We start from the raw sequence: 23,043 nt of genomic DNA on the forward strand, positions 1-23,043 counted from the left end.
TTATAAACATACTTTCCTTTATGTCCTTGAGCTTAGTTATAATAATTGTTTTAGAACCCTTGTCTGCTAATTCCAATACGTGAATTACTTCAGTGTTGATCTTCATTTTTTTCCTTGACTATAGATAATGTCTTCCTGTTTCTTTGAATATTAAGTAATTTTTTTAAAGACTTCATTTATTTGACAGAGAGAGACAGTGAGAGAGGGAACACAAGCCGGGGGGAGTGGGAAAGGGAGAAGCAGGCTTCCTGCTGAGCAGGAAACCCAATGCGGGGCTCGATCCCAGGACCCTGGGATCATGACCTGAGCCGAAGGCAGATGCTTAACGACTGAGCCACCCAGGCACCCTGAATATTAAGTAATTTTAAAAAAGATTTTATTTATTTATTTGAGAGAGAGAAAGAGTGCGTGAGCATGAGCTGGGTGGGGGTCAGAGGGAGAAGCAGACTCCCCGCTGGGCAGGGAGTCTGATGCAGGACTCGATCCCAGGACGCCGAGATCATGACCTGAACTGAAGGCAGACACTTAACCATCTGAGTCACCCTGAATGTTAAGTAATTTTGAACTGTGTCCTGGATGTCACAAATGATATGTTGTAGAGATTCTCAGTTCTGTTATTTCTCCTAAAGAGTATTGTATTTATTTTTTTGGATAGTAGGCAGTTAACTTGGTTGAATTCAGATGCTAACTTTATCTTCCCTGCTGTGAAAGGTAGGTCCAATTTCTTCCTTTAGTCTTTGCTGGACTGCTTGAAGTCTGCTTCATACATGTGTGGTTCTGGCATAAGCCAGAGGTTTGGGCCCAATTTATACACACAATTTGGAGGCCCCCCCCGCCCCGTTTCTGGCTCCCCACTTTTCAGGATTTCCCCTTTGCTTTACAGCAGCTGTGTCTCTCTCGACTCTGTGCTCTGGTTCTTCAAGTCAGTAAGACTTTGGGTTTTCTTTCTGACTTTTAGCTGCCTTGCATAGTGAGGCCTCACCTCAGGATAAAAGCCATAAAAAATGGGAAACGCACCCAGTTCTTTTCTTTTCATCCAAGTGTTGACTTCCTTTGGGTATCCACCTGTTTTTGATTACTCTCCAATGTCTTCAGATAGTTGTTTTTATATTTTGTGCAGAGTTTATAGTTGTTATTTGTGCGAAGGTTGGTCTCACAGGAGCGACGTGGCCATGACTAGAAGGGGAACCTCGTTCGGTGTTTGGACCACGAGATCGGGACAGATAAGCAAGTGACTCTTGCAGAAAGATTCCGAGATGAAAATAACTTACACAGAGGTTTGTAAGCGAGTCCAGGCTTTGGAAAGACGGGCTCATTCAGGAAAAAATGTGACAGGTATTGAAGGAAAGAAATGACCAAATATCTGAGTTTACAGTCGGTCTGTGTGTGGTAGAAAAATCGTAGTTTTCTTGCATGATTTTAGTACTTACAGAGGCTAGTTGTATCTTCAGACACCAACATTGAAAACGGTAGGGAGAGAGATGTTTTTGTAGGGGGTCTGTAACCTGCAGGAAAGGCTCAAGGCTTCACATTTTCGGATCTGGAATGACACAGAGTGATCCTGGTTTTTGTGTTTTTTTGTTTTGTTTGTTTGTTTTGTCTCTGGGTGCAAAGTGGATGGGTACGTGTAAGTGTGGGTTCCTCACCATCTCTCCTTTGAGCCCCACCCTGATGCTCAGATTTGATTTCATGGACTGTTTTGAGGTTTTCCAATTCAGTGTAACTCAACTGCTATTTTGTTTTATTTCACTGGTTTTATTTACATAGTGCATAAGAGATGTTAATACGCAGATCTTCCTCGACTTACAGCAACGGAGTTATGTCTGATAAACCCCTCGTCAGTTGGAAATATCATTAAGCCGAAAATACACGTACTGTGTCTAACCTACTGAACATCACAGCTTAGCCTTGCCGACCTCAAAACATTAGCCTACAGTTGGGCAAAATCATCTATCACAAAGCCTGTTTTATAATAAAGTGTTGACTATATCATTTAATTTATTGACTATTGTACTGAAAGTGAAAAACAGAATGGTTGTACGGGTACAGAACGGCTATAAGTGTATCGTGTTGAGCCTGTGATCGCCCGCTGACAGGCTGGGGCCGCTGCTCAGCATCGCCAGAGAGTATCACAGATCACTAGCCTGGGATAAGGGCACAATTCACAATTGGAAGTATGGTTTCTTCTGAAAGCGTATCACCATCACAGAGTTGAAAACCAGTAAGGGGAACCATTCCAAGTCAGGGGCCACCTGTACGGAGGCATCCTTGTTACATATTAATACAACCAGGGCACTTCTGCTTCTGGAGTTAACTTGTAAATCCTCTACAGTTGTAATTTACTTTTATGTTCCAGAACGATGTCGTTGCTTTTATCAGCTCATCTCCTGAGCTAAGGAACAAGGACCATCCAATTTGCTTCTAGGAGGTCTGGCTGCAGTAGCCTGGAAGGGTTAGAGTAAGGGTTACTGTTTGTCCGAGACGCTCAGGTTTGTCAAATTCCTGGCCTGTGGGGAAAGTTTATTACCTGTAAAGCTGATATTCTGTAAGCCGTGGAGTAGGTTCCAGGACCGTTTTCCTGGAGCAGTATACGAGAGCTGGCTCATCCTGGTTCACAAGAGTTGAATGTTAAATCCGCAGGAATTTTGTGAGCTGCATGTTAAACAAGGCCATTACTAGAATTTGTTAACTTTATCACTTAACAATTAAATACATTATACTTAAGGCAGTGGTAGTCCTCAAAACCCACGCTTCCTAATTACCGTATGACATCTTGTTTTTCGATGTGCGCTCTTGGGGTCATCCGCGTCTCTTGGGTCTTGGTGGTGGAGACGCAGCAGTGACGTGCTGCCGCGTGTCCGCTCCCAGCTCCGTGCTCAGAGACGTCTTGTTGACATTGGCCGTGACGGGAGTGTTTATGAAACAGAAGTTGGCAAGTACAACCAGGCAGTGCCTTTCCTTCGGAGAGCTGGTGTTAACCCTTATCAACATTGCAGCGCTTGTGGGCGTTTCCCTTCGCCCTATAAAGCACAGCCCTTGGTCCCAGAGTGGCTTGGCCATATCAAATTAAATGAGGTTTGTGTCTTGCTTATGGTTGCAAGTTTGATTTATCCAGTTCAATCTTATAGGAAAGTGGGTGAGTTTTTATTGGTCCTCAGTAAATAATTACATAATCATGAAAAGTAAAGGAACTTAGTAAAAGCATTTTGAGTAATATTTAACCATTGTGACCATTGTTTTGGGTAGTTTGTAAAGTCTACTAATATATTCTACAGAATCAGTATTTTCAAGTTTCTCTTTTAATTTCCTCGTTTAAACACTATACTATAAATTTTCATAAGAAGTTTTTTTTCCTCCTGAATTCTAAGGAGGGATGTTGGAATATTATAGCACTTGCAGAATGTCCCATTCCAGTTTATGGAAGCATGTTAAACAGAGAGATAAAGGAGGAAGAAAAGTATTTTTCCTCATATCCCTACTCAAAATAGAGCATTAACCAAATTAAATCCATTCACTCAATCCCAGGAAATTGATTTTTATTTTGCCAACCATGGGCCGAGCAGCCTGCCTTCACAAGGTCACCTGTGTCTGTGATCGGGGTCCTGGCAGTCCTGACCCAGTTCCGTGGTACGGACTGGACAGGTGTCTGCGGACATGGTGTCCGCGCCCACAGGGAAGCCCGCATGCCTGGATCTGTTCGCTGTGGCGTCCATAGTTAGGAGTGCCCGCTATAGGTTTTATTATACCTCTTTTTCAGGTTATTTCCAAAAGTTTCTGTTTTATTTCTGAGTTTAGAGCAGAGGCCTTTAGGCAAGAAGAAGGGAAAAGCAGATGCCATCTGTTGATGGCAAGACTAAATGACTGGCTAATTTCTTATAACATCCAGCAATGTCAGAATGGAGGAGAGGGAGCCTCAAATCCATTTAAAAGGATTTAGTCAGTGACTTCCCTGGATAGTGAGGGCACTGACCCAGGGCCTTTAATTTATCCCATAATGTGTGGTTTATTTGTCGCCAATTGACAAGGGCATTTTAGGCTGAGAAATAAGATCTTTCTTCTTTTTATTTATTTCTTAAAGGAATTAATTTGTTGAGTTATTTGGTTAGTCTTTGTATATAAACTCGATATGGTGGGTAATAAATAGGTTGCTGGGTAGGTGGCTCATTTGTGTAACAGACAGCAATTTTATAGTTGCTGAACATAAAGGACGTTTGCCAGCCTTTTTCGGGGGGGGCTTTTAAAGTTGTGCTTAGCAAACCCAAAGGCCAGGGAAACCTACCGGAGGCTCTGGAGGGTTTGACACTGAGTGTGTGTGAGAGTGTGAGAGTGTGAGCGTGTGAGAGTGTGCATGTGTGAGTGTGAGCATGTGTGAGCATGAGTGGTGTGCATGTGTGTGCACATGTGAGTGTGAGTGGTGTGCATGTAAGTGTGAGCATGTGAGCACGAGTGAGTGTGAGCGTGAGTGGTGTGCATGTAAGTGTAAGTGTGAGCATGAGTGGTGTGCATGTGTGTGCACATGTGAGTGTGTGAGTGGTATGCATGTAAGTGTGAGCATGTGTGAGCATGAGCAAGTGTGAGCGTGAGTGGTGTGCATGTAAGTGTGTGCATGTGTGAGTGTGAGTGGTGTGCATGTAAGTGTAAGTGTGAGCATGAGTGGTGTGCGTGTGTGTGCATGTGTGACTGTGAGCAGGTGTGAGCATGAGCGGCATGCATGTGAGCATGTGTGAGCGTGAGTGGTGTGCATGTGTGTGCATGTGTGAGTGTGAGCGTGAGTGGTGTGCATGTGTGAGCATGTGTGAGTGTGAGCGTGAGTGGTGTGTATGTGTGAGCATGTGTGAGTGTGAACGAGTGTGCATGTGTGCGCGTGTGTGAGTGTGTAGAACTGCGGTGGTCTCTGAAGTAGTTTCAGTCTGCCCCAGGGGCTCAAGGGAGGGGTGTGATTGCTGTTAGCAAACGCAAGGAGAAGTAAGAAAGGAGAAGGAGTGGAGGGTTTCCAGTACAGAGTAAGGCACAACGGTGAGGGAGACACACCACACGAGGCACACAATTTTGATTGGGACTTTTTCCTCTTAACTCTGACTCATAGCATTTTTCATTTTGCCACAAAGTCTTTGTAGCCATAATTTTGATATTTGCTTCACATGGAATTCCTTTATTGTATTATTTTTAAAAGATTATTTATTTGAGAGGGAGAGAGAGAGCAGGAGCGTGGGGGTGTGCAGGGGCAGAGGGAGAGAGAATCTCAAGCAGACTCCCCGCTGAGCACGGAGCCCGAGGTGGGTCTCGATCTCACGACCCCGAGATCATGACCTGAGCTGCAATCAAGAGGGACACTTAACTGCACCACCGAGGCGCCCCTGGAATTCCTCTAAATAGGAGGCTTCCTTAGTGTCTTTCAAATGTGGGACCGTTTACAGAAAACTAAACGCACGCAGGTTTTCAGGAGCACAGCTATGTGTGAAGTGAGACCGAACCACAGAGAACTTGAACTGAGGCCGGACTCTCCCCTCTGCTAGCAGGGGTGGTAATGTGTGGACATGGGCTGGAAAACCAGGGCTTTGTTTTCCAGGAAAGCAATCAGGTCCTTACGGAGCTTCTGAACCAGATGTCCAGATGAGCTGGAAGGGTACCACATGGGATTTCTTGAGGTTATAGTAAAAATGTTGTCATTTGGGGGTGATTCCCTTGTATCGTGTATCAGGGATAATTTGGGTCATTCTCATTCCCTGGCAGCCGCAGGTGCTTGGGGGGCTGGGTAATGAGGGTGTGGAGGCCGGAGGTGGGGGGGGAAGGGCCGAGTGCAGGTCCTCCCTGCCCTCTGCCGGAGACCCCGTGCCGACCCCCAGTGTGCACGCAGGCCAGGGTTCCTCCGTCCACACCAGTCTGCGGTGGCGGCCCCGGAGCCAAGCGCTGTGCAAGCCAGCCGCATGACCGCAGCATCTCAACAGACGGGACACTTGAACATGTAGATCTGATGAGGAGGGGTGGTGTCACAGCAGCTGCGGTTCTTCAGCGTGACTGCAAAATCGGTAATAATGTCTGCCAGACTCTAGAATCCCCCAGGCCCAATGCCTGAATACATCTCATCCCAGGTGTTGGGTCAAAAGCTGTGATAATGTGATTTCTGACTATTGTATCAGCCATGTCGGTATTTCACATCCTTATCGATAAAATTCACTAAAGGGAATTGGAAAAATTAGATCTCCTATCATTTTCATACAGAATTTCAGAAGTCACCGAGCCCTTGAAATGCCGTGTGGTCCCAGGGATGAGAAGGAACGGAGTCCACGCACATCTCCCTGGCACCCAGTACCCCCTGCTTGTCCCTGTGTCTCCCCCGCTTGTCCCTGTGTCCCCCCCGCTTGTCTCTGTGTCCCCCTGCTTCTCCCGGTGTCCCCCCACTTGTCTCTGTGTCCCCCCGCTTCTCCCTGTGTCCCCCCACTTGTCTTTGTGTCCCCCCGCTTGTCCCTGTGTCCCCACCCGCTTGTCCCTGTGTCCCCCCGCTTGTCCCTATGTCCCCCGTTTGTCCGTGTCCCCCTGCTTGTCTCTGTGTCCCCCCGCTTGTCCCTGTGTCCCTCCGCTTGTCCCTGTGTCCCCCCGTTTGTCCCTGTGTCCCCCTGCTTGTCTCTGTGTCCCCCCGCTTGTCCCTATGTCCCCCCGCTTGTCTCTGTGTCCCCCCACGTGTCCCTGTGTCCCCACTTGTCTCTGTGTCCCCCCGCTTGTCCCTGTGTCCCCCCACTTGTCTCTGTGTCCCCCTGCTTCTCCCTGTGTCCCCGACTTGTCTCTGTGTCCCCCCACTTGTCCCTGTGTCCCCCCCATGCCCTGGCAGTGGGGGCTGCGTGCACCTGACAGCGGCCAGGCTCCCCACTTGCTCGGGCCGTCCTCCAGTCTGCGTTCTGGAAGCAGGAAGGTGAGCAGGGTAGAATAGACCAAAGGTAGGAACCGGTTTATCAAGCTGTCTGCCTGCTGGTCCTTGTGCTTGAAGCCACATTCCTGCCAAACCTTTGCCTGTGGTCAAAGCAACGCGGGAAGCAACTCGATGGTAATAAACACTGGTTTCCATCACCAACTGCTGGGGTTCTTTTGAGGTTCTTTTTGCAGCCACTTTATCCTAGGGAGCTCCTCGGGCTTCTTGCTAACCATCAGAAGAACACAGTGTGTTTAGTAACTATGTATGGTGACGGACGTTCACTAGACTTTGTTGCGCTGATCACTTCACAACATACATACAAAGATCGGATCATTGTGTATGTCAGTTATGCCTTGATCCGTAAGTAGGTGAGTAAAAGCAAAGAAACAAAACCCAACTTCATTGGTTGGTCAGATCCGTACCGCCTGCTAGTGCCGGGTTGTGCCAGTGGCTGGGGGTGCTGGAAGAGACAGGGTGTCTGCAGGGTGGACCCTGATGAAGCCATCACCCCGCACGTGCGGGGGTACAGTGGCTGCGAGTGTCACTCGGAGGCTGGGCCGGATGCAGCCAGGAGGGCACGGAGGAGAGGCCGCGTGGCTGGTGGCCGAGGGGCCCTCCTGGGCAGGGATTCGGGGGTCCCGGGAGCGGTGTGCACTGTGGGTGCTGGGGGAGGAGAGGGCCTGCGGAAGCATAGGCTGAGCGCGTGGAGGGCAGGGTGCGGCCTGCGCCGGGTCTCCGGGGCCAGAGGAGCAGAGCGAGTCAAAGCAGGTGACAGGAGGCCAGTGGGTTTGGAGGACAGAAAGGGGGCTGGGGGTCAAGGGAGCAGACTTTGGGGAGAAAAATGGAGAATTTTAGCTCTCATTTCATCAAGTTTACGACGTTTATGAGGTGCCCGTGGCGAGAGACATACCAGCAAGCAGTGGGAGATGCTCCTTGCTTGTGGAGTGGGACATCATCCAGGAAGTGAGAAATTGCCCGAATCTCTGGAATTCCAGAGGCTCAGCAACGGTCCTCCTGGTGCCGGGGTCGCTCGCCCTCGGAGCTCCTGTGACAACAGACAGTCCCTTCTCGGGGCCTTGGAGCTTCTGCCTTTCGTCTGCTCTCGTGTCCCGGGTCATCCCGGGGGCCTGCGGGAGGGCCTCTCGCATCTGCCCGGGTCACATGCCGCCGGGACGCGGAACCGCACTGTGCTGGGGGTCATACAGCACCATGAGCCTGCTGGAGCCCACTGACTGTAGACGCTTAAGTGGTGCATTTCATGTTAGGGGACCCTATCTTGACTTTTCATGAATCTAGGAATTCATCAACTAGTCCGTGATGTATCATGGTACCTCGGGTCAGAAAACCTCTTCATCCTCCTCTCTGGAATCAGGAGGAACCGCATTTCCCAGGTGTCTGAAGATCTGTGAGGACGATGCGCGTGACAGATCCCCCTGCGGACTTCTCGTTGTTATGGTGGTTTGGGCCCGGTCTGGAGCCCGTGTTTCACCCCCTGTTTATAGCGCAGCTTCCGTGTGGCTTGCTAGGCGTTGAGGCCCCTCAAGAGAATCTTGGAATCTGGAGAAACCCCCAAACTGAGTCATGGCAAAGGGTGCAGGGTTTCTCTGCCACTGACCCTGCAGCCAAGCCTGGTCCTGGGCGAGACTGAGAAGTGGCTGACGTCCGTGTCTCGGCCTGCTCGTGTTTCGGGTTTTTTCTGCGTCTCTCCCATCTGCTTCTCTGCAGTGATGAGTGTTTTCCTAAGTGAGCTCATCACGTTAATCACATTAGGGTGTGAGTGGCCCGTTTGTGCCTTAAAGGAGGACCAGAAAAGCTCAGAGGGAGGAACCCTCAGCCCTGTGCAGGGGAGGGTGGGACGTTATTTTGAAGCAGGGGTGCCTTCCCAGGCATCCCTGGAGCCATGCCGATTCAGCCCCATCTGGTCCCCGAGCTCCAGGCCGGCCTGTGCTGACTGCTGACACTTCTCCACCCGGAAGAGAATCAGTCTCTTGCGCTCCGAAGATCAGGCGAACTGGGGGCCGCGCTGACGGTGGCCGCTGGTGGTGGCAGGGCCGTCATGAGCCACACTCATGAATCACTGCTGGGCTTGGCGCTCTGCTGTGACTCAGCCTGAAACTTTGTTCTGCTGACAGGAAGCCAGTAACCAGTGGAGTCAAAAGCTTGTAGGAAACTCTCTGGATTGGAAACCACTGGCTGTTTTTAAGCTTCTGTTTCTACAACAAAAAGGGAACTCATTAGATAGAAGCTCCTCTGTCTCCTTCGATGCAGAAGAACCAGATTGGCAGAGGACGATTGTGAGCCGGGCTCTTGGGAGACGAAAAAAAACCCTACAGGATTTACAAAAACAGGAAGCTGGCAAGGAAAACTATTGGAATTATGTAAATTAAACAGTGGGTTTGGGACGCAGGTGGTAGTCTGGGTATGGGAAGCTCTGGGGGCTGAGAGTGGGAACAGCCAGGTCAGGGAGGAGGCTGTGAGGCAGGGCCAAGGTGTGGGGTGTGGGGCCCCAGGCAGGGTGGACCCGTGGGGCAGCCGGGGCAGTCTCTGGCCACAGTAGGAGGGGATGCTTACCCTCAGGGACGTGGAGACGGAACCACATGAGCTCTGGAGGCCTCTGGAAGGCTCTGGAAGGCTCTAGCACTCTGGCGGCTGCCGGGACAGGTGCTCCCACTGGGGAGGGGAGCTGGGAGCCCCATGATTTAGATCGGCGATTCACAAACTTTTGGGAGTCGGGACACTTTGTTACGGCTTCTTGTTTTGGGGTGTATTCTTTTCCTCACTGTGTAAATGTATGGTTAGTCTAAAAGTAAATTACAATGAACTTTGTTTTAGGTTTTAAAATAAAAAGATTCTCCTGTTTTTTTGAAACTTCTAAGACGACTGGATAGCCTTTGGAGGTATTGTGATATTAGGTGCGTGCTGTTTGCTCTTAGGGGTGAAGGGGAGTCCCTCAGTGCTGATACTGGGAGAGGCTGTGCCGGAGTGACTTTGCCAGCTCACAAACACCCCCTCTCCCCGCAGTGCTGACATCTGGGGATGTTTGATAAAATGTCCTTTTCCCAGACCCATTACTTATCACATTTTTTTTTTTTTTTTGCTCCTAATCTCCCTTCCCTCCAGTCTGTCACTCATTCTGCCATGAGAGCTAATTTCTTAAAACAGATTCCATCCCCCCACCTCCCTCCTCAAGGATTTTCAGTGGTCTCCCTGCTGCCTACATGAAGTCCAACGCCCTAGCATGGAACAGGGAAAGCCTCTCATGGCTTAATCCTCGGATTCCCTTCTAGTTTTGATGTTGTTTACATCCCTCCATGCTCCCACAATTCATGCTGTACGTGATTTCAGGTCATTTCATTAGCTTAGCTCAAACTGGCTTATATAAGACAGGGATTTATCGGCTCCTAAAAAAAGAAAGTCCAATATCAGTGTGAGCTTCAGGCAAGGCTTGATCCAGCAGCTCAGCAATTTCTTCAAGGACTCAATTTCTTTCTGTCTGATTTTCATGGTCCTGAGGTGGTTGGGCTTTGTGCTTCTTTGTTCATGTCTCTAAAGAAAGAGAGAATGCCTTTGCCCCAGCACTCCTAGCCCATCTTCACTCTGCTGCAAGCCTCCTCTTCACATTAGGGGTTTCCCCAGAACTGAGTGGGCACCTAAGTGGACACCGGGGCTGGGGGGAGGAGGAAGGAGAGCTCGAACCTAAGGAAGCACCCAGCGTGTGTTCACCCTGCACACCCTGCCTGCACCTTTCGTAATTCCACGCCCGCCTCCCGCTGCTTCCCGGAGCTCCCTGCTCGCTCCCACTGACCACAGTCCTGCTCATGCATCACGGCCTCGCCGGGGTGGCACCCTGCTGTTCTCCCGCTGTAATTCATGCCGCTCCTCCCCCCACTCCCCAGAGCTCCATCTCATGTGTGACTGCGTTTGTTCATTCTGCATTTGTCGCGGAAAAATACGCCGTTTTCCTGTATCCTCACACTCGGCACTCTGACAGCGATGTGTGCTTTCCTCCCCACACCGTTGGTGTCAGTCCTCCGACACCAGTGGGGCGTCCCTCGGTTCAGCTCCAACACCCGCCTGGGGATCAGTTCAGATCCCACAGGTTAAGGGCTCCGTCCCACGAGACTGTCCCGTGTCAGAGGCCAGTCACAAGTCCCAGGCTCTCATCTGTATAAATTGGGGTTTCCATGCCCCCCCCTCCCTGGGTTTGATAATTTGCTAAAATGGTTCACAGGATTCAGAGAAACACTCACATCTACCAGCTTATTATAAAGGATATAATAAAAGATACGGATGAAGAGACGCATGGGGCGAGGTCCAGAAGGGTTCAGAGCGCAGCAGCATCTGTCCCTGCTGAGCTGGGGTGTACCACCCTCCTAGCACGCACCTGTGTTCACCAGCCCACAAGCCCCCAGAACCCTGCACTGCAGGGATTTTTATGGAGGCTTCATCACGTCAGTGAGATTGATCGTTTATTCATTCCCCGCCCCTTGCCCCACCCCCCAGAGAATGGGGGTGGGGCTGGAAGTCCCGAGCTTTTAAGCATGGCTTAGATTTTCTGGTGCCCCCCACCCAGGAGCCCCCTGAGAATCACCTCATTAGAACAAAAGAGATTCCTATCACCCAGGAAATTCCGGGGGTACTGAGGAGCTCCGTGTGTCAGGAACTGGGGTCAAAGATAAAATAGAAGTAGGCACGAGGCAGAGACCAATATACACGCATATCTTTTTTTACTGTTTTACAGCTTTATATCCAGTTGTTTATTTATCTGAGTCCTAAATTCAGCAGAAAGAACCTTGAGGTAGGGGGATTCGTAGGGTGCTCATGGTAGGGGCGTGAGTGGTGAGCACATGGTCGCGAGTCGCAATAACATCATTACTGAGCTTTCTGCGTCTATGGCTCTTTGTAAGATCTCTTGGCACACGGTTCTACTTAATCCCGTTTAGTCTGGCAATGCGGTCAGCAGGCAGTGCTATCGATGTGAACCTCGATTTTTCCTTCTCCACAGTTCACGTTCTTAAGCACGATAATGTTGCCAGATTTGTGTGCCAAGAGATACTTGCCTGGAAGCCGAGTCCCGGCGAGGTGACCGCTGGAGAGAGGGGCGAGCGGGGCCGAGGAGCTGGTGCCCCCCGAGAGACTGCACGGGTGTTTTGAGGGGTAAGGGTCTCCTCCAGGAAGCCACCTGTGGGCAGGGCCCAGGAGTGCTGCTGAGTATGGCACGCAGAGACTGAGGCCCTCGTGTCCTGGGGTCCTCAGAAATGGGGGGTGGGGGATCAAGCTGTTTTGCCACACCTCCCGATCAGAAACACCTGCTGAGATGAACTGAGTGGTACGTGGCTGGCCAGGAGCGACCTCTGAGAAGGCAGCGGGTCTGCAGAGAGTCGCTCCTTGTAGAAGGTCCACGTGGACGCCGTGGAGCAAAGGGAAAGGGGCCTCCTTTGGAGCAGAAAGCCGGGGTCCCTGAAAACAACAGCCCAACCCCACTGGGCCTGCTTCTGCAGACTCCGGGCTTTGGGCGGGCAGAGGGCGGAGCCTCGCTCCTGGTCTACGGGGGGCTGGGGCCGTGGGGAGAGGGTGCAGCTGCACCACCGAGGGCTGGGGGGCCGGGAGGAGCCCCCAAGGCTGGGCATCCCCGCACCCGCATGCACTGCCTGCTGAGTTCTACTTGAGCCGTCCATAGGAAAAGACTGTTTCCCTTTTATAGGCTTTTCTGGATGTTTTCAGAAGGAATTTAAACACTGGCAGACAGAAAAGGGAAGCTTTTATCCCTTCTCTAACCACCGAAAGGAAGCAGTGGATTTAAGAACCATGTGAAGAGAGAGGAAGGAACAGAGCCAGAGAGACCGGACGGCGGAGGGAAGGGCGTGAAGAAGCCGCGGAGGGTGGGAGGAGAGGAGGCGTGGCGTGGGGCGGGGTGGGGCGGGGCGCTTCCCGGGAGAGCCGGGCTCAGGCCCCGGGAGGCTCTGTAGGGTGGAGCCAGCACCCTGGGGAGGGGGCGATGCAAGAGGACCGCCTTGATTTGGGGTGAAACCCCAGTACGCCACTTGGTCCACGGGGGCCAACTTCTGTCTGCGACGTGATTTCGAATAAATGTAACCTCCGTTCAGCCGTGTCCGGAACCAGGACCCCACGCCGGCTGGAAAGCCAGGGCTGGCTGCACCTCTTGTCTGTGCTGTCCCTCCGGCCCCTGGTGTCTGCGTCCCCACCCTTGTCCCCTGTGCCCGCCGTGGCCAGGCTGTCCCGGGCCCAGGGGCCGGCCCACCCGCCTAATCTCATCCTCACACAACCCTGCTGGCTGCGCAGGGGCCCGGGATGCATCAGGCGAGCCGGGGCGACTCTCCCTGTTGAGAACACAGCTGTGGCAGAGGAGATAGGAAAGCCGGCCCAGCCCTCTGGCAGCGGCCACACAGTGAAGGAAGAACAGGCCCAGCCCAGCAGGCACAAACACGTGGCCCGGGCTGTGGCCACCAGCTGCCGGGGCGGGGGGGGGGGGGGGGGGGGGGGGAGGGGGAGAGGGGAGCTTGGACCCCACACGCCCCTTGGGCTGGCAAGGCCGGCGGGCGCCGCTCCCAGTTCCACGGGTCACAGGAGAAGGAAGGGTTCCCGGCTGGCCGTCTGGGGGAGGGCAGGGCGTAGACGTCCCAAAGCCTGGCTGGCTTGTGAGTGGAGAGACGTACTCAAGTTACTTGCTCTCCTTCAGACCCGGTGTCTTCATCTACGAAATGGAAGCAATCCTTGCCCCGCTTTGAGGACTCTGGTTGATGATGTCTTCCAGAGTTAGATCTGGGGTCAAACCCCACCAAGGCCACATGTCAGCCGACCGCAGCACCTGCCAGTCCAAATTCCATTTTTCCTCTGGGACTCAGCTCAGCTCCTCCGAGAAGGCTGTGTCACGGGTCTGACTACCCCTCTGTAACTAGCCGTGCACGCCAGTGTTCGTGGATCCAGACCGCTCAAGTTTGAGACCCCAACCTGGGAAGTTCTTCCGGGGGTCGTTAAGAGGGTCCAATGAGACCCTACGCCTGAAGTGGTCATTGCGCTTGGTGCCTCGTACCTGCTCAGTTGAGGTTTGTCAAGACTTCCATGCTGCTGAGTGTCTCATAGGAGCCTTTTGCTTCCTGGTCCTGAGTGTAAGCTCTGTAAAAGCAGGCTGGGTCTTCTGCTTTCTCGCCATATCACCTATCATAGCATGGAGGTGTTGCATAATCAATAAATACCTTGATCACCCTCCCCCCCACTGTGGTCAGCTTGTAAGCAAATCTTGCAGAATGATGCTCCTCCACAATCAGGCCCGTTGCTTGTGTGTGTGTGTTTACGGGGAGCAGGGGCGCCTCATAGGAGGCTGGCATGGTGTTCGGCACCCTCACGTGGTATCTCGTTAACTTTTGCAGAACATCAAGTTCCTGGGGCAGGTGTTAACTCTCCCCACTTTACCAACAAGGAAACGAGGGCTCAGAGGGCCTGAGTGACCTGACCCAGGTTACGCGGCTGGGGCCTTGCTTTGTTTTATTTCCATCATCTGTGCCTGTTGGTCACAGTCTTGGCGCAACAGATGCTAAACCTGAATCCTATTTACTGGTTATATTGATACCGTGGAAACTCTCGGTGTTCATGAACTTGGCAAATCGTCCACTGATTATAAAAAAATCTGGAGGAGCGGAGTACTTGGAGCTGGCCCAGCGCTTAAACTGGGAGTAGTACTTGGCTCCCAGTTGTACTGGAAGTTTGGTGATTTCTCCTGCAATGGCAGACTTGCAGGCTCACGCTCGCTTGCCACTGGGAACGCACACGCTTTCTCCGCCCCCGTCAGAGAGACTGTGGTGCCCGAGCTCCTCGGGCAGTTTCCTTAGTTTAAAGAATCTTGGTTCATGGAATTTTGCCCTGTAGTGACCTTTTGGGAAGGAATCTTTTGGGCCTAGCATGTGTCTCAGGAATGAAATTCCCTTGTGACAGAGGGCATTTGACAAAACCCAGCAGTGAGGTGGTGCTGCTGTGGGTCACTGGGACAGGGGCCGCACGCCCATCACCCGCACGTGTGCGCACGGCACACACGGCCGCCGCTCCTTGTGCAACAACAGTGGAATGTGAAGGGCCACGGGCAGAGCTCCGCCACTAGCACATTCCATCTGCACCATCTCCGCTCCTTCTGCTTCCAGCTTGGCTCTCCCAGCAACACCTCCTCCTGCCCCCACAGCAAAGGGCCTGTGGCAGCCAGTGCCCTGCCACTTGCTCATGGGCCCGGTGTCAGAGTCTGTGTTCCTAGTGGGCACCGGCCGTGGGGCAGATCAACAGTAGTCTGCCTCACCTCCACCTCCAAGGCCTTCCCTGAAGTCAAACCTGACTTAGCCCTTTGGGGGGAATGTGGGGTCTCAAGGGGAGCCAACAAGCCCCTGTGTCTAGCAGCCAGCCTTCGGACATGGAATGAGTTGTTTTTACATTGGGCCCTTTCTATGCTGGAATTGTATGCGTATTCAGCCATCAGGCTAGGCCAGCATGACTGGGGAGACGATGATTGCATGTTAATGCTCGACATCTACGTGAGAAGCACTCTTGTTCATAAAACCATGCATGCTCCAATTCTCAGAATATCAAGTGTTTCTCACTCCAGATAAAATCTATCAGTAGGAGAATTGTAGCAACCCAGAAAAGAGGCGTGTGCGAGGCCAGGGGTTGGCACAGAACGTGGGTCCAGACAGGTTGGGTTCAAGTACCGACTCTGTCACTTCATGGCATTGTGACCCTGGGCAAGTTGAGTACCCTTTCTGTGCCTCAGTTTTCTCCTCTGGAAATGAGGATCATAATACTAACTGCCTTTTGGGTTTTTTATGAGCATTAAATGAGTTCATATTTTAAAAGTGGTTAAGATAATGCCTAATGTGATAAATTCTGTATAAGTGTTTGCTGAATATGCATATATATTTAAAATCTTTCTCTGATATATATATCCGCCCATAATGTTAGATACTACAGCCTGACTTGCCAACTAGGCCCATCATTAAACCAAAAGGCTTTGAGAATAGCACAGCGTACCTCAGTACACTATAGTATACCACAGGATACCACAGTATACCACAGCACAGCATAGTATACCACAGTATACCATAGCATAGCACAGCATACCACAGTACACTATAATATACCACAGGATACCAAAGCATACCATAGCACTGTATACCACAGTATACTATAGTATACCACAGGATACCACAGTATACCACAGTATACTATAGTATACCACAGGATACCACAGCACAGCACAGAATACCACAGTACACTATAGTATACCCCAGGATACCACAGTATACCACAGCACAGCACAGTATACCACAGTACACTATAGTATACCACAGGATACCACAGGATACCACAGCACAGCACAGGATACCACAGTACACTATAGTATACCACAGGATACCACAGCACAGCACAGGATACCACAGTACACTATAGTATACCACAGTATACCACAGCACAGCACAGGATACCACAGCATACCACAACATAGCACAATATATCACAACATACTACAGTATAGCACAGCATAGCACAATATATCTCAGTATACTATAGTGTGCCACAGCATACCACAGCATACCAGAGTATACTACAGTGTAGCACAGTATATACCACAGCATACTATAGTATAGCACAGCACAGCATAGTATAGCACACTACACTACAGCATACTACAGCATACCACAGCATACCACAGAATACTATAGCCGGCCACCGGATACCACAGAATACTATAGCGTGCCACAGCATAGCACAGGATACTACAGCGTGCCACAGCATAGCACAGGATACTACAGTGTGCCCCAGCATAGCACAGGATACTACAGCATGCCACAGCATAGCACAGTATACTATAGCCTGCCACAGCATTGCACAGGATACTATAGCCTGCCACAGCATAGCACAGGATACTACAGCGTGCCACAGCATAGCACAGGATACTATAGCCTGCCACAGCATAGCACAGGATACTACAGCGTGCCACAGCATAGCACAGGATACTACAGCGTGCCACAGCATAGCACAGTATACTATAGCCTGCCACAGCATTGCACAGGATACTATAGCCTGCCACAGCATAGCACAGGATACTATAGCGTGCCACAGCATAGCACAGGATACTATAGCGTGCCACAGTATAGCACAGGATACTATAGCCTGCCACGGCATAGCACAGGATAGTATAGCGTGCCACGGCATAGCACAGGATACTATAGCCTGCCACGGCATAGCACAGAATAGTATAGCCTGCCACGGCATAGCACAGAATAGTATAGCCTGCCACGGCATAGCACAGGATAGTATAGCCTGCCACGGCATAGCACAGGATACTATAGCATGCCACGGCATAGGACAGGATACTATAGCCTGCCACAGCATAGGACAGGATACTATAGCCTGCCACGGCATAGCACAGAATAGTATAGCCTGCCACGGCATAGCACAGGATAGTATAGCCTGCCACGGCATAGCACAGGATACTATAGCGTGCCACGGCATAGGACAGGATACTATAGCCTGCCACAGCATAGGACAGGATACTATAGCCTGCCACGGCATAGCACAGAATAGTATAGCCTGCCACGGCATAGCACAGGATAGTATAGCCTGCCACAGCATAGCACAGGATACTATAGCCTGCCACAGCATATTGTGGTATACCAAAACTCACCTCCATCCCTGCTCTTTTTTCAAGGCTGTCTGCAAGAAATGAGTACCTGGCATCTTGTTTCGCAGTTGGATTTGTGCTGAACTGCGGAAACTCATAGGCTTCCCAGTGTGAGGGACCCGTTAATATGTATAGCAGGGATTGAGGCATTGCATCAAACTGGTTATATGTGCATTCATCTTTGGAAGGCATTTGCTCTGTGCAGCGCCCTCTGATGAGAGCACGATGAACCACACCAGGTCCCTGCTCGGGAATGCTCTTCATGTGCCACAGACATGCTCGATTATGCTCTTCATGTGCCACAGACACGGCCAGGGTTAGGCATTTCCGCACATTCTGCCCAACCCACATTGTTTTATAGGCTGTTCTCTATGGAAGCAAAGTCCATTTCCCCGAATGTCAGGAAAGGGCTATCTGCCACGCCAGAGCAACAAATGAGAGGCATTTCCATTTTAGGCCCTTATTTTCTATTCTGTGTGAGCATTGTGAGAATCCTGGCCTGACATGGGTTTGGCAATGGATGGTTTTATTAAATAGAAGCTAGATGGTTTGAGATAAAGCACATCCTCCTCCCTTTCCCCCCAAACACAAGCTTTTCCTTCCTGTCCAGTTCTCCGGATATGTTTCTTTTAGACAATGGTCATTAAAGCCAGACGTGGGCTGGTGCACCCTCGTGAGATGGCATCGGCTCAGCCGTGGTGGTGGTGGGGGGACTGTGGAAGCTTCTGGCACAGGAAGGCATGGACTTTCCCTGCAAAGACAGAGGTGCTGATGCTCGTGCACTTGGGTCTCGTGCTGTGTCTGTGTCTGTCTTAATGCCTGAGGTGTGGTTTTCAGCGTGAGGGGCAGGATGTGGCTGGCACTCTGTGGAGTGGGCTGTGGGCCATTCTGGACACTCCCTGCAGGGGCTCCGCGTGGGGCAGGGACTCTGTGGCTCTGAGTGCCTTCACTTCTCGCGTCTCCCTGCTTGGATCTGCTGGACACGTGGGGCCATTTCAGTTTCCCAAGCACAGCTCGGATCAAATCACTCTCCTTGTTAAATGTCGATGACTCCCCATTACGAACGGTATCACATATACAAATATACCCTTACTTCAGCATCCTCTAAAGTGTGGCTTCAGTCCACCTGCCATTTCTGCCACGGAGGCAGGCTTCCCCCGCTACCCAAAGCGAAGCATTCCTCTGGAAGCTTCTGTAAGCTAAAGGGGCATAAATTGAAGAAGCAGTTACCTTTCACTTATATGGAAAATATTTGGGCATTCCCAGACCCAAGAAAACCTGCCTTAGGCTTTTCTGACACATCTTAGGGCATATCTTGCTAATGGACGCACAAAACAAATTGATGCTCAGAGACGCAGTCCACAGCTCTGGCGGCCTGATGCTGAGATGCTGAGTGTGGGTCCCGGGGAAAGAGCTGGGGGGGACCCTCTCGCCTCTCCGGGCGCTGCCGCTGTAGCAGCTCTCTGAAAAACAGACGCTGAACATGATTTTCGCTTTAAGCCTTTCATTGTAAAAGCAAAAATCCTCTTCAGATGTCTTCTGCTTAGCGAGAACAGGTACTAACGTAGGTCCTTCGTAGAAGCAAAGTGCGTAACAGAAAGCTTTGCAAAGCGGGATGTGTACGTGTGTAGTATATCGTATCTACTGTAAAGTAACTTGGTTTAGCAGGGAGCTGGGCGTGTGAGCAGGAACTGGAGGCAAAGCAGGTCAGACACCAGGGCTGGAGCCCGCACGTCTGCTCCTGGTGAGTGGGACGCCCTGTGACCCAGCAGCCTGTCCTGGACAGTGGCCGGAGTGTCGGCCGTGTCCCTTCCCGCGGAGGTCCCCTGGCCACAGGATGAACCCGCAGCCCTGGGTGTGGGGGGCTCAGGCTCCAGGCCCAGCAGTCTCAGGGCTGGGGTTGCTGTGGTGTCCACGCCTGACCCCCAGGGGCCGTGTGCCCAGAGCTTCCGTAGACTGTGCCAGGGTCTCCAGGCGGTTGCCCCGGGAAGGTGCACCTGAGAAAGAGGGGTGCCCCCCCGAATGCTTTCCTGCCTCGGCTGGACCGTGGGACGCAGCTCTGAGTCCCTTCCTGCGGACCCCCAGCCTGGAGCCCCCTGGCCCTCAGCTGCCAGCACCTCTCGCTGAAACTTGACAGCCGAGCTCGGGACTCCTTCCCTGGACGGGCCTGGGGGAGTCTGCGGGTGCTCTCTGAGGAATTGCCTATGGGGTGCACTGCTCCTGGGAAGGGGGACAGGGGAGGACAGGTGGAGGCTTGCGGGGGGCCAGGCTGCCAGCTGCAGGCTGCATGCAAGGCCTGCAGATCCACCTGCCCCAGGCGGGGAGGCGTGGTTCTCAGCGGGGGTCAGATCTGTGCTCTAGGATTACTGCAGGCGGTAGCCTGGAGCCGGGGAGGGAGGCCAGGCATCGAGGGAGGAATGAGGAGGCCCAGACCCCTGTTAGTGTCTCGGCCCATCGCTGGCCCTGCGTGCTGTGGGAGTCAGGCGGGCCGGGAGCGTTGCCGCGGAAGAGATGGGTGCCAGGACCCACATCCCGCAGAGTTCTGGAGCCCCCGCTGCCGACAGGTGTCCCTGCTCCTCCCAGGCCCCATCTGCTGAGAGGAGGGGACCCAGGGAAGGAGGCCCAGTGCTTCGAAAAGCCTGGCTGAATATGTAAAATAAAAGCCAGAGGATGTGGTTTGGGTTGTCCCTGAAAAAGATCTCTATTTATTTATTTATTTATTTATTAAAGATTTATTTATTTATTTATTTGACAGAGAGCTAGAGAGAGAGCACAAGTAGGCAGAGAGGCAGGCAGAGGGAGAGGGAGAAGCAGACTCTCCACTGAGCAGGGAGCCCGATGCGGGGCTCGATCCCAGGACCCTGGGATCATGACCTGAGCCAAAGGCAGCCGCTTAACCGACTGAGCCACCCAGGCGCCCCTAAAAGATCTCTATTTATATGTGGAAGGATATTTTCAGATGGGGCTTCGTGTGAAGACAGGAGGCTGTCCTCTGCAGGAACTGGAGCGTTAAAGGCGCGGCACATCGCAGCACGGCAGGCAGGGACACGGTCACGGTCACGGTCACAGCTGCCGTCCTGCCCGGGGCCTCCAGTCCCAATCCACGCTGTGCTGTCAGACCAGACCCGTCCTTCTCCCCAGACGTGATTTAACAATCTATGAAGCACTCCTGTTTCAGGAGGTGACAGGAGGGGCAATTAATTCCTGTTGATGACATGCTCAGAGGTCCCCAGGTGAAAACGCCGTATAAATAGCTGGATTTTCTCCGTGAGGACCAAACCTGTGTTTTCACAGTCACACTCATGCATAATCGCTCAGCGGGTGGACTGGTTCCATGATTTCATATTCGGATCCTTGGAGGATACTTCCTTCCTTTCAGTTTCTTTTCCTTCTTCTTTAAAAATATTATTTAGGGAGTTTTTTTTTTTAAGATTTTATTTATTTATTTGACAGAGAGAGAGAACACAAGTAGGCAGAGTGGCAGGCAGAGAGAGAGGGAGAAGCAGGCTCCCCGCCGAGCAGGGGCCCGATGCGGGGCTTGATCCCAGGTCCCAGGGGTCATGACCTGAGCCGAAGGCAGATGCTTAACCGACTGAGCCACCCAGGCACTCCTAGGGAAAATTTTTAAAAATATGGAGCTGTATGGAGAATATGGAGCTGAACAGCCGTGTATCCACCAACCAGAATGAACAAATATTGACTTTTTTCTACCATTAACAACCTTTATTAGCACTTAAAAATATTTTTATTTTGCAATGCACCATGAGTTATATGTGGCTTTAAAACTTTGGTTTTTTTAAAATTTATTTTTTATTTTTTAAAAAGATTTTATTTATTTGAGAGAGTGAGCGAGCACAAGCAGGGGGAGTGGCAGAGGGAGAAGCAGGCTCCCCGTGGAGCAGGGAGCCCGATGCGGGGCTTGATCCCAGGACCCTGGGATCATGACCTGAGCCGAAGGCAGATGCTAACCAACTGAGCCACCTGGGCACCCCAAAACTTTGTTTTTAAAGTAAAGGAAATAAAACATTTGTATGCACCCCATCCCGCCCTTACGTTCCTGTAGCTGCCGAGGTGACACTGTCACAGATGTGTGCCCGCGTGTGGCCGCAGGTGGCTTCTGTTCCCCCTGCATACAACAGAACCAGCCACAGAAGGATGTGGGTGCACAGAGCATGGAGTTTGGAGTCAGGCGGACCAGGGCTTGAGACCTGCCTCGCCACCTCTGGCCTGGGTCCTCTGGCCTCCGAGCCTCAGTTTCCCCGTCCGTAACCTGGAATTGATTAGTCTACAGCATTGTTGTTGACATTGGAGATAATGCTTAAGTGGTTGGGTCAATAAAGGAACTGATATGATTCAACCATTTTCCCCCCTTTTTCCCTGGGTGGAAAGACTTTGAGAGCAGGGCGCCTGCCCCAGCCTGTATTAAATACCCTCTGTATTATTGACAATGCCTCCTGGCTCAGTGTAGAAGCTAATTAGTTGTTTCTTGAAGAAATGATCGAAATGCCCCAGCCCGACACCTTATTGCTCTTGATGCTCTTAAATCAGATTCGACATGGCTGATGATTCAGGTGCATTTTTGCAATATTGTGCCCTCCACGGCTAAATGCTCGTTTTGCAGACACCCCCCCCCCCCCCGCCCCGCACCATGGTCGGACGTCTGTCTCTGGCAGGACATGGGAAATACAGGACCCGGGACAAGGGGGACACAGGGAAGAGGTCACAGGGGACAGGGACGCAGGACACAGACACAGGCAGGAAGGGGACAGCAGGGGGCGCCAAACCCGCACAGTTTTGCCGGGACGCCGAGCCTGGCCGAGCCACGGGGCCTCGCGCTCACGTTTTCCTTCGTCTGCTCCTCACTCTCTTTCCGGGGATTTGGTCCTTTCCTTGGTCACAGTTGGATTCCCAGCTCATGGTCGAACAGACCAGCCGCACCCCCTCCTCCTGTAAGCCTACACCAAAAGCTGCCCGAGGCTGTTGGGGTGCCCAGGCAGGGCGGAGGTCAGGGCCCGGCCACCAGGCGGTGCGGCTGTCCCCCCACAGCCCCGCAGTCAGCATCCCTCGGTGTGAGTTTGTTCGTCTTCAATCGGGAGCCGCAGACTAGGTGCGTGGCCCAAACTGACATGCTCAACCGCAACCAGGGTGCGGGTGTTGGGAGGTGGGCCTCTGGGAGGCGATCGGTCATGAGGGTGGAGCCGCCGCAAGGGGGGTCAGTGCCCCAGTAAAAGGGGCCCCGGAGAGCTCCCTCGCCGCTCCCGCCCCGCCCCGCCATGCGAGGACCCAAAGAAATCCGTGATTGTTGTTCAGGCCGCACGGACAGGACATGGTGCTGGTGCAGATCCCGTGGTTCTGTGAGCGCCTCACGCCGTGCTGGTTTGTACCCGCAGAGAACAGGGGCCCGTGGAGTCTCTGGCTGGGCACTGCGGGAAGGCATCCGGCCCAGGGC

General features: G+C 52.0%; 1 protein-coding gene and 1 long non-coding RNA gene across 11 annotated transcripts in view; one reads left to right on the plus strand and one right to left on the minus strand.

Annotated features, from left to right (window-relative positions):
- CNIH3 (cornichon family AMPA receptor auxiliary protein 3) overlaps positions 1-23,043 on the plus strand; it is a 305,955-nt gene that overhangs the window by 30,335 nt on the left and 252,577 nt on the right. The window lies entirely within an intron of this gene.
- Positions 2,328-2,911, minus strand: LOC118547692 (uncharacterized). Its single transcript, XR_004923226.2, has 3 exons — positions 2,763-2,911; positions 2,528-2,652; positions 2,328-2,444 (listed from the first exon to the last, which is right to left on the minus strand). It is a non-coding gene; the product is annotated as an uncharacterized LOC118547692 (long non-coding RNA).

This window comes from Halichoerus grypus, chromosome 7, assembly GCF_964656455.1.
Source record: "Halichoerus grypus chromosome 7, mHalGry1.hap1.1, whole genome shotgun sequence".
NCBI lineage: Eukaryota > Metazoa > Chordata > Mammalia > Carnivora > Phocidae > Halichoerus > Halichoerus grypus.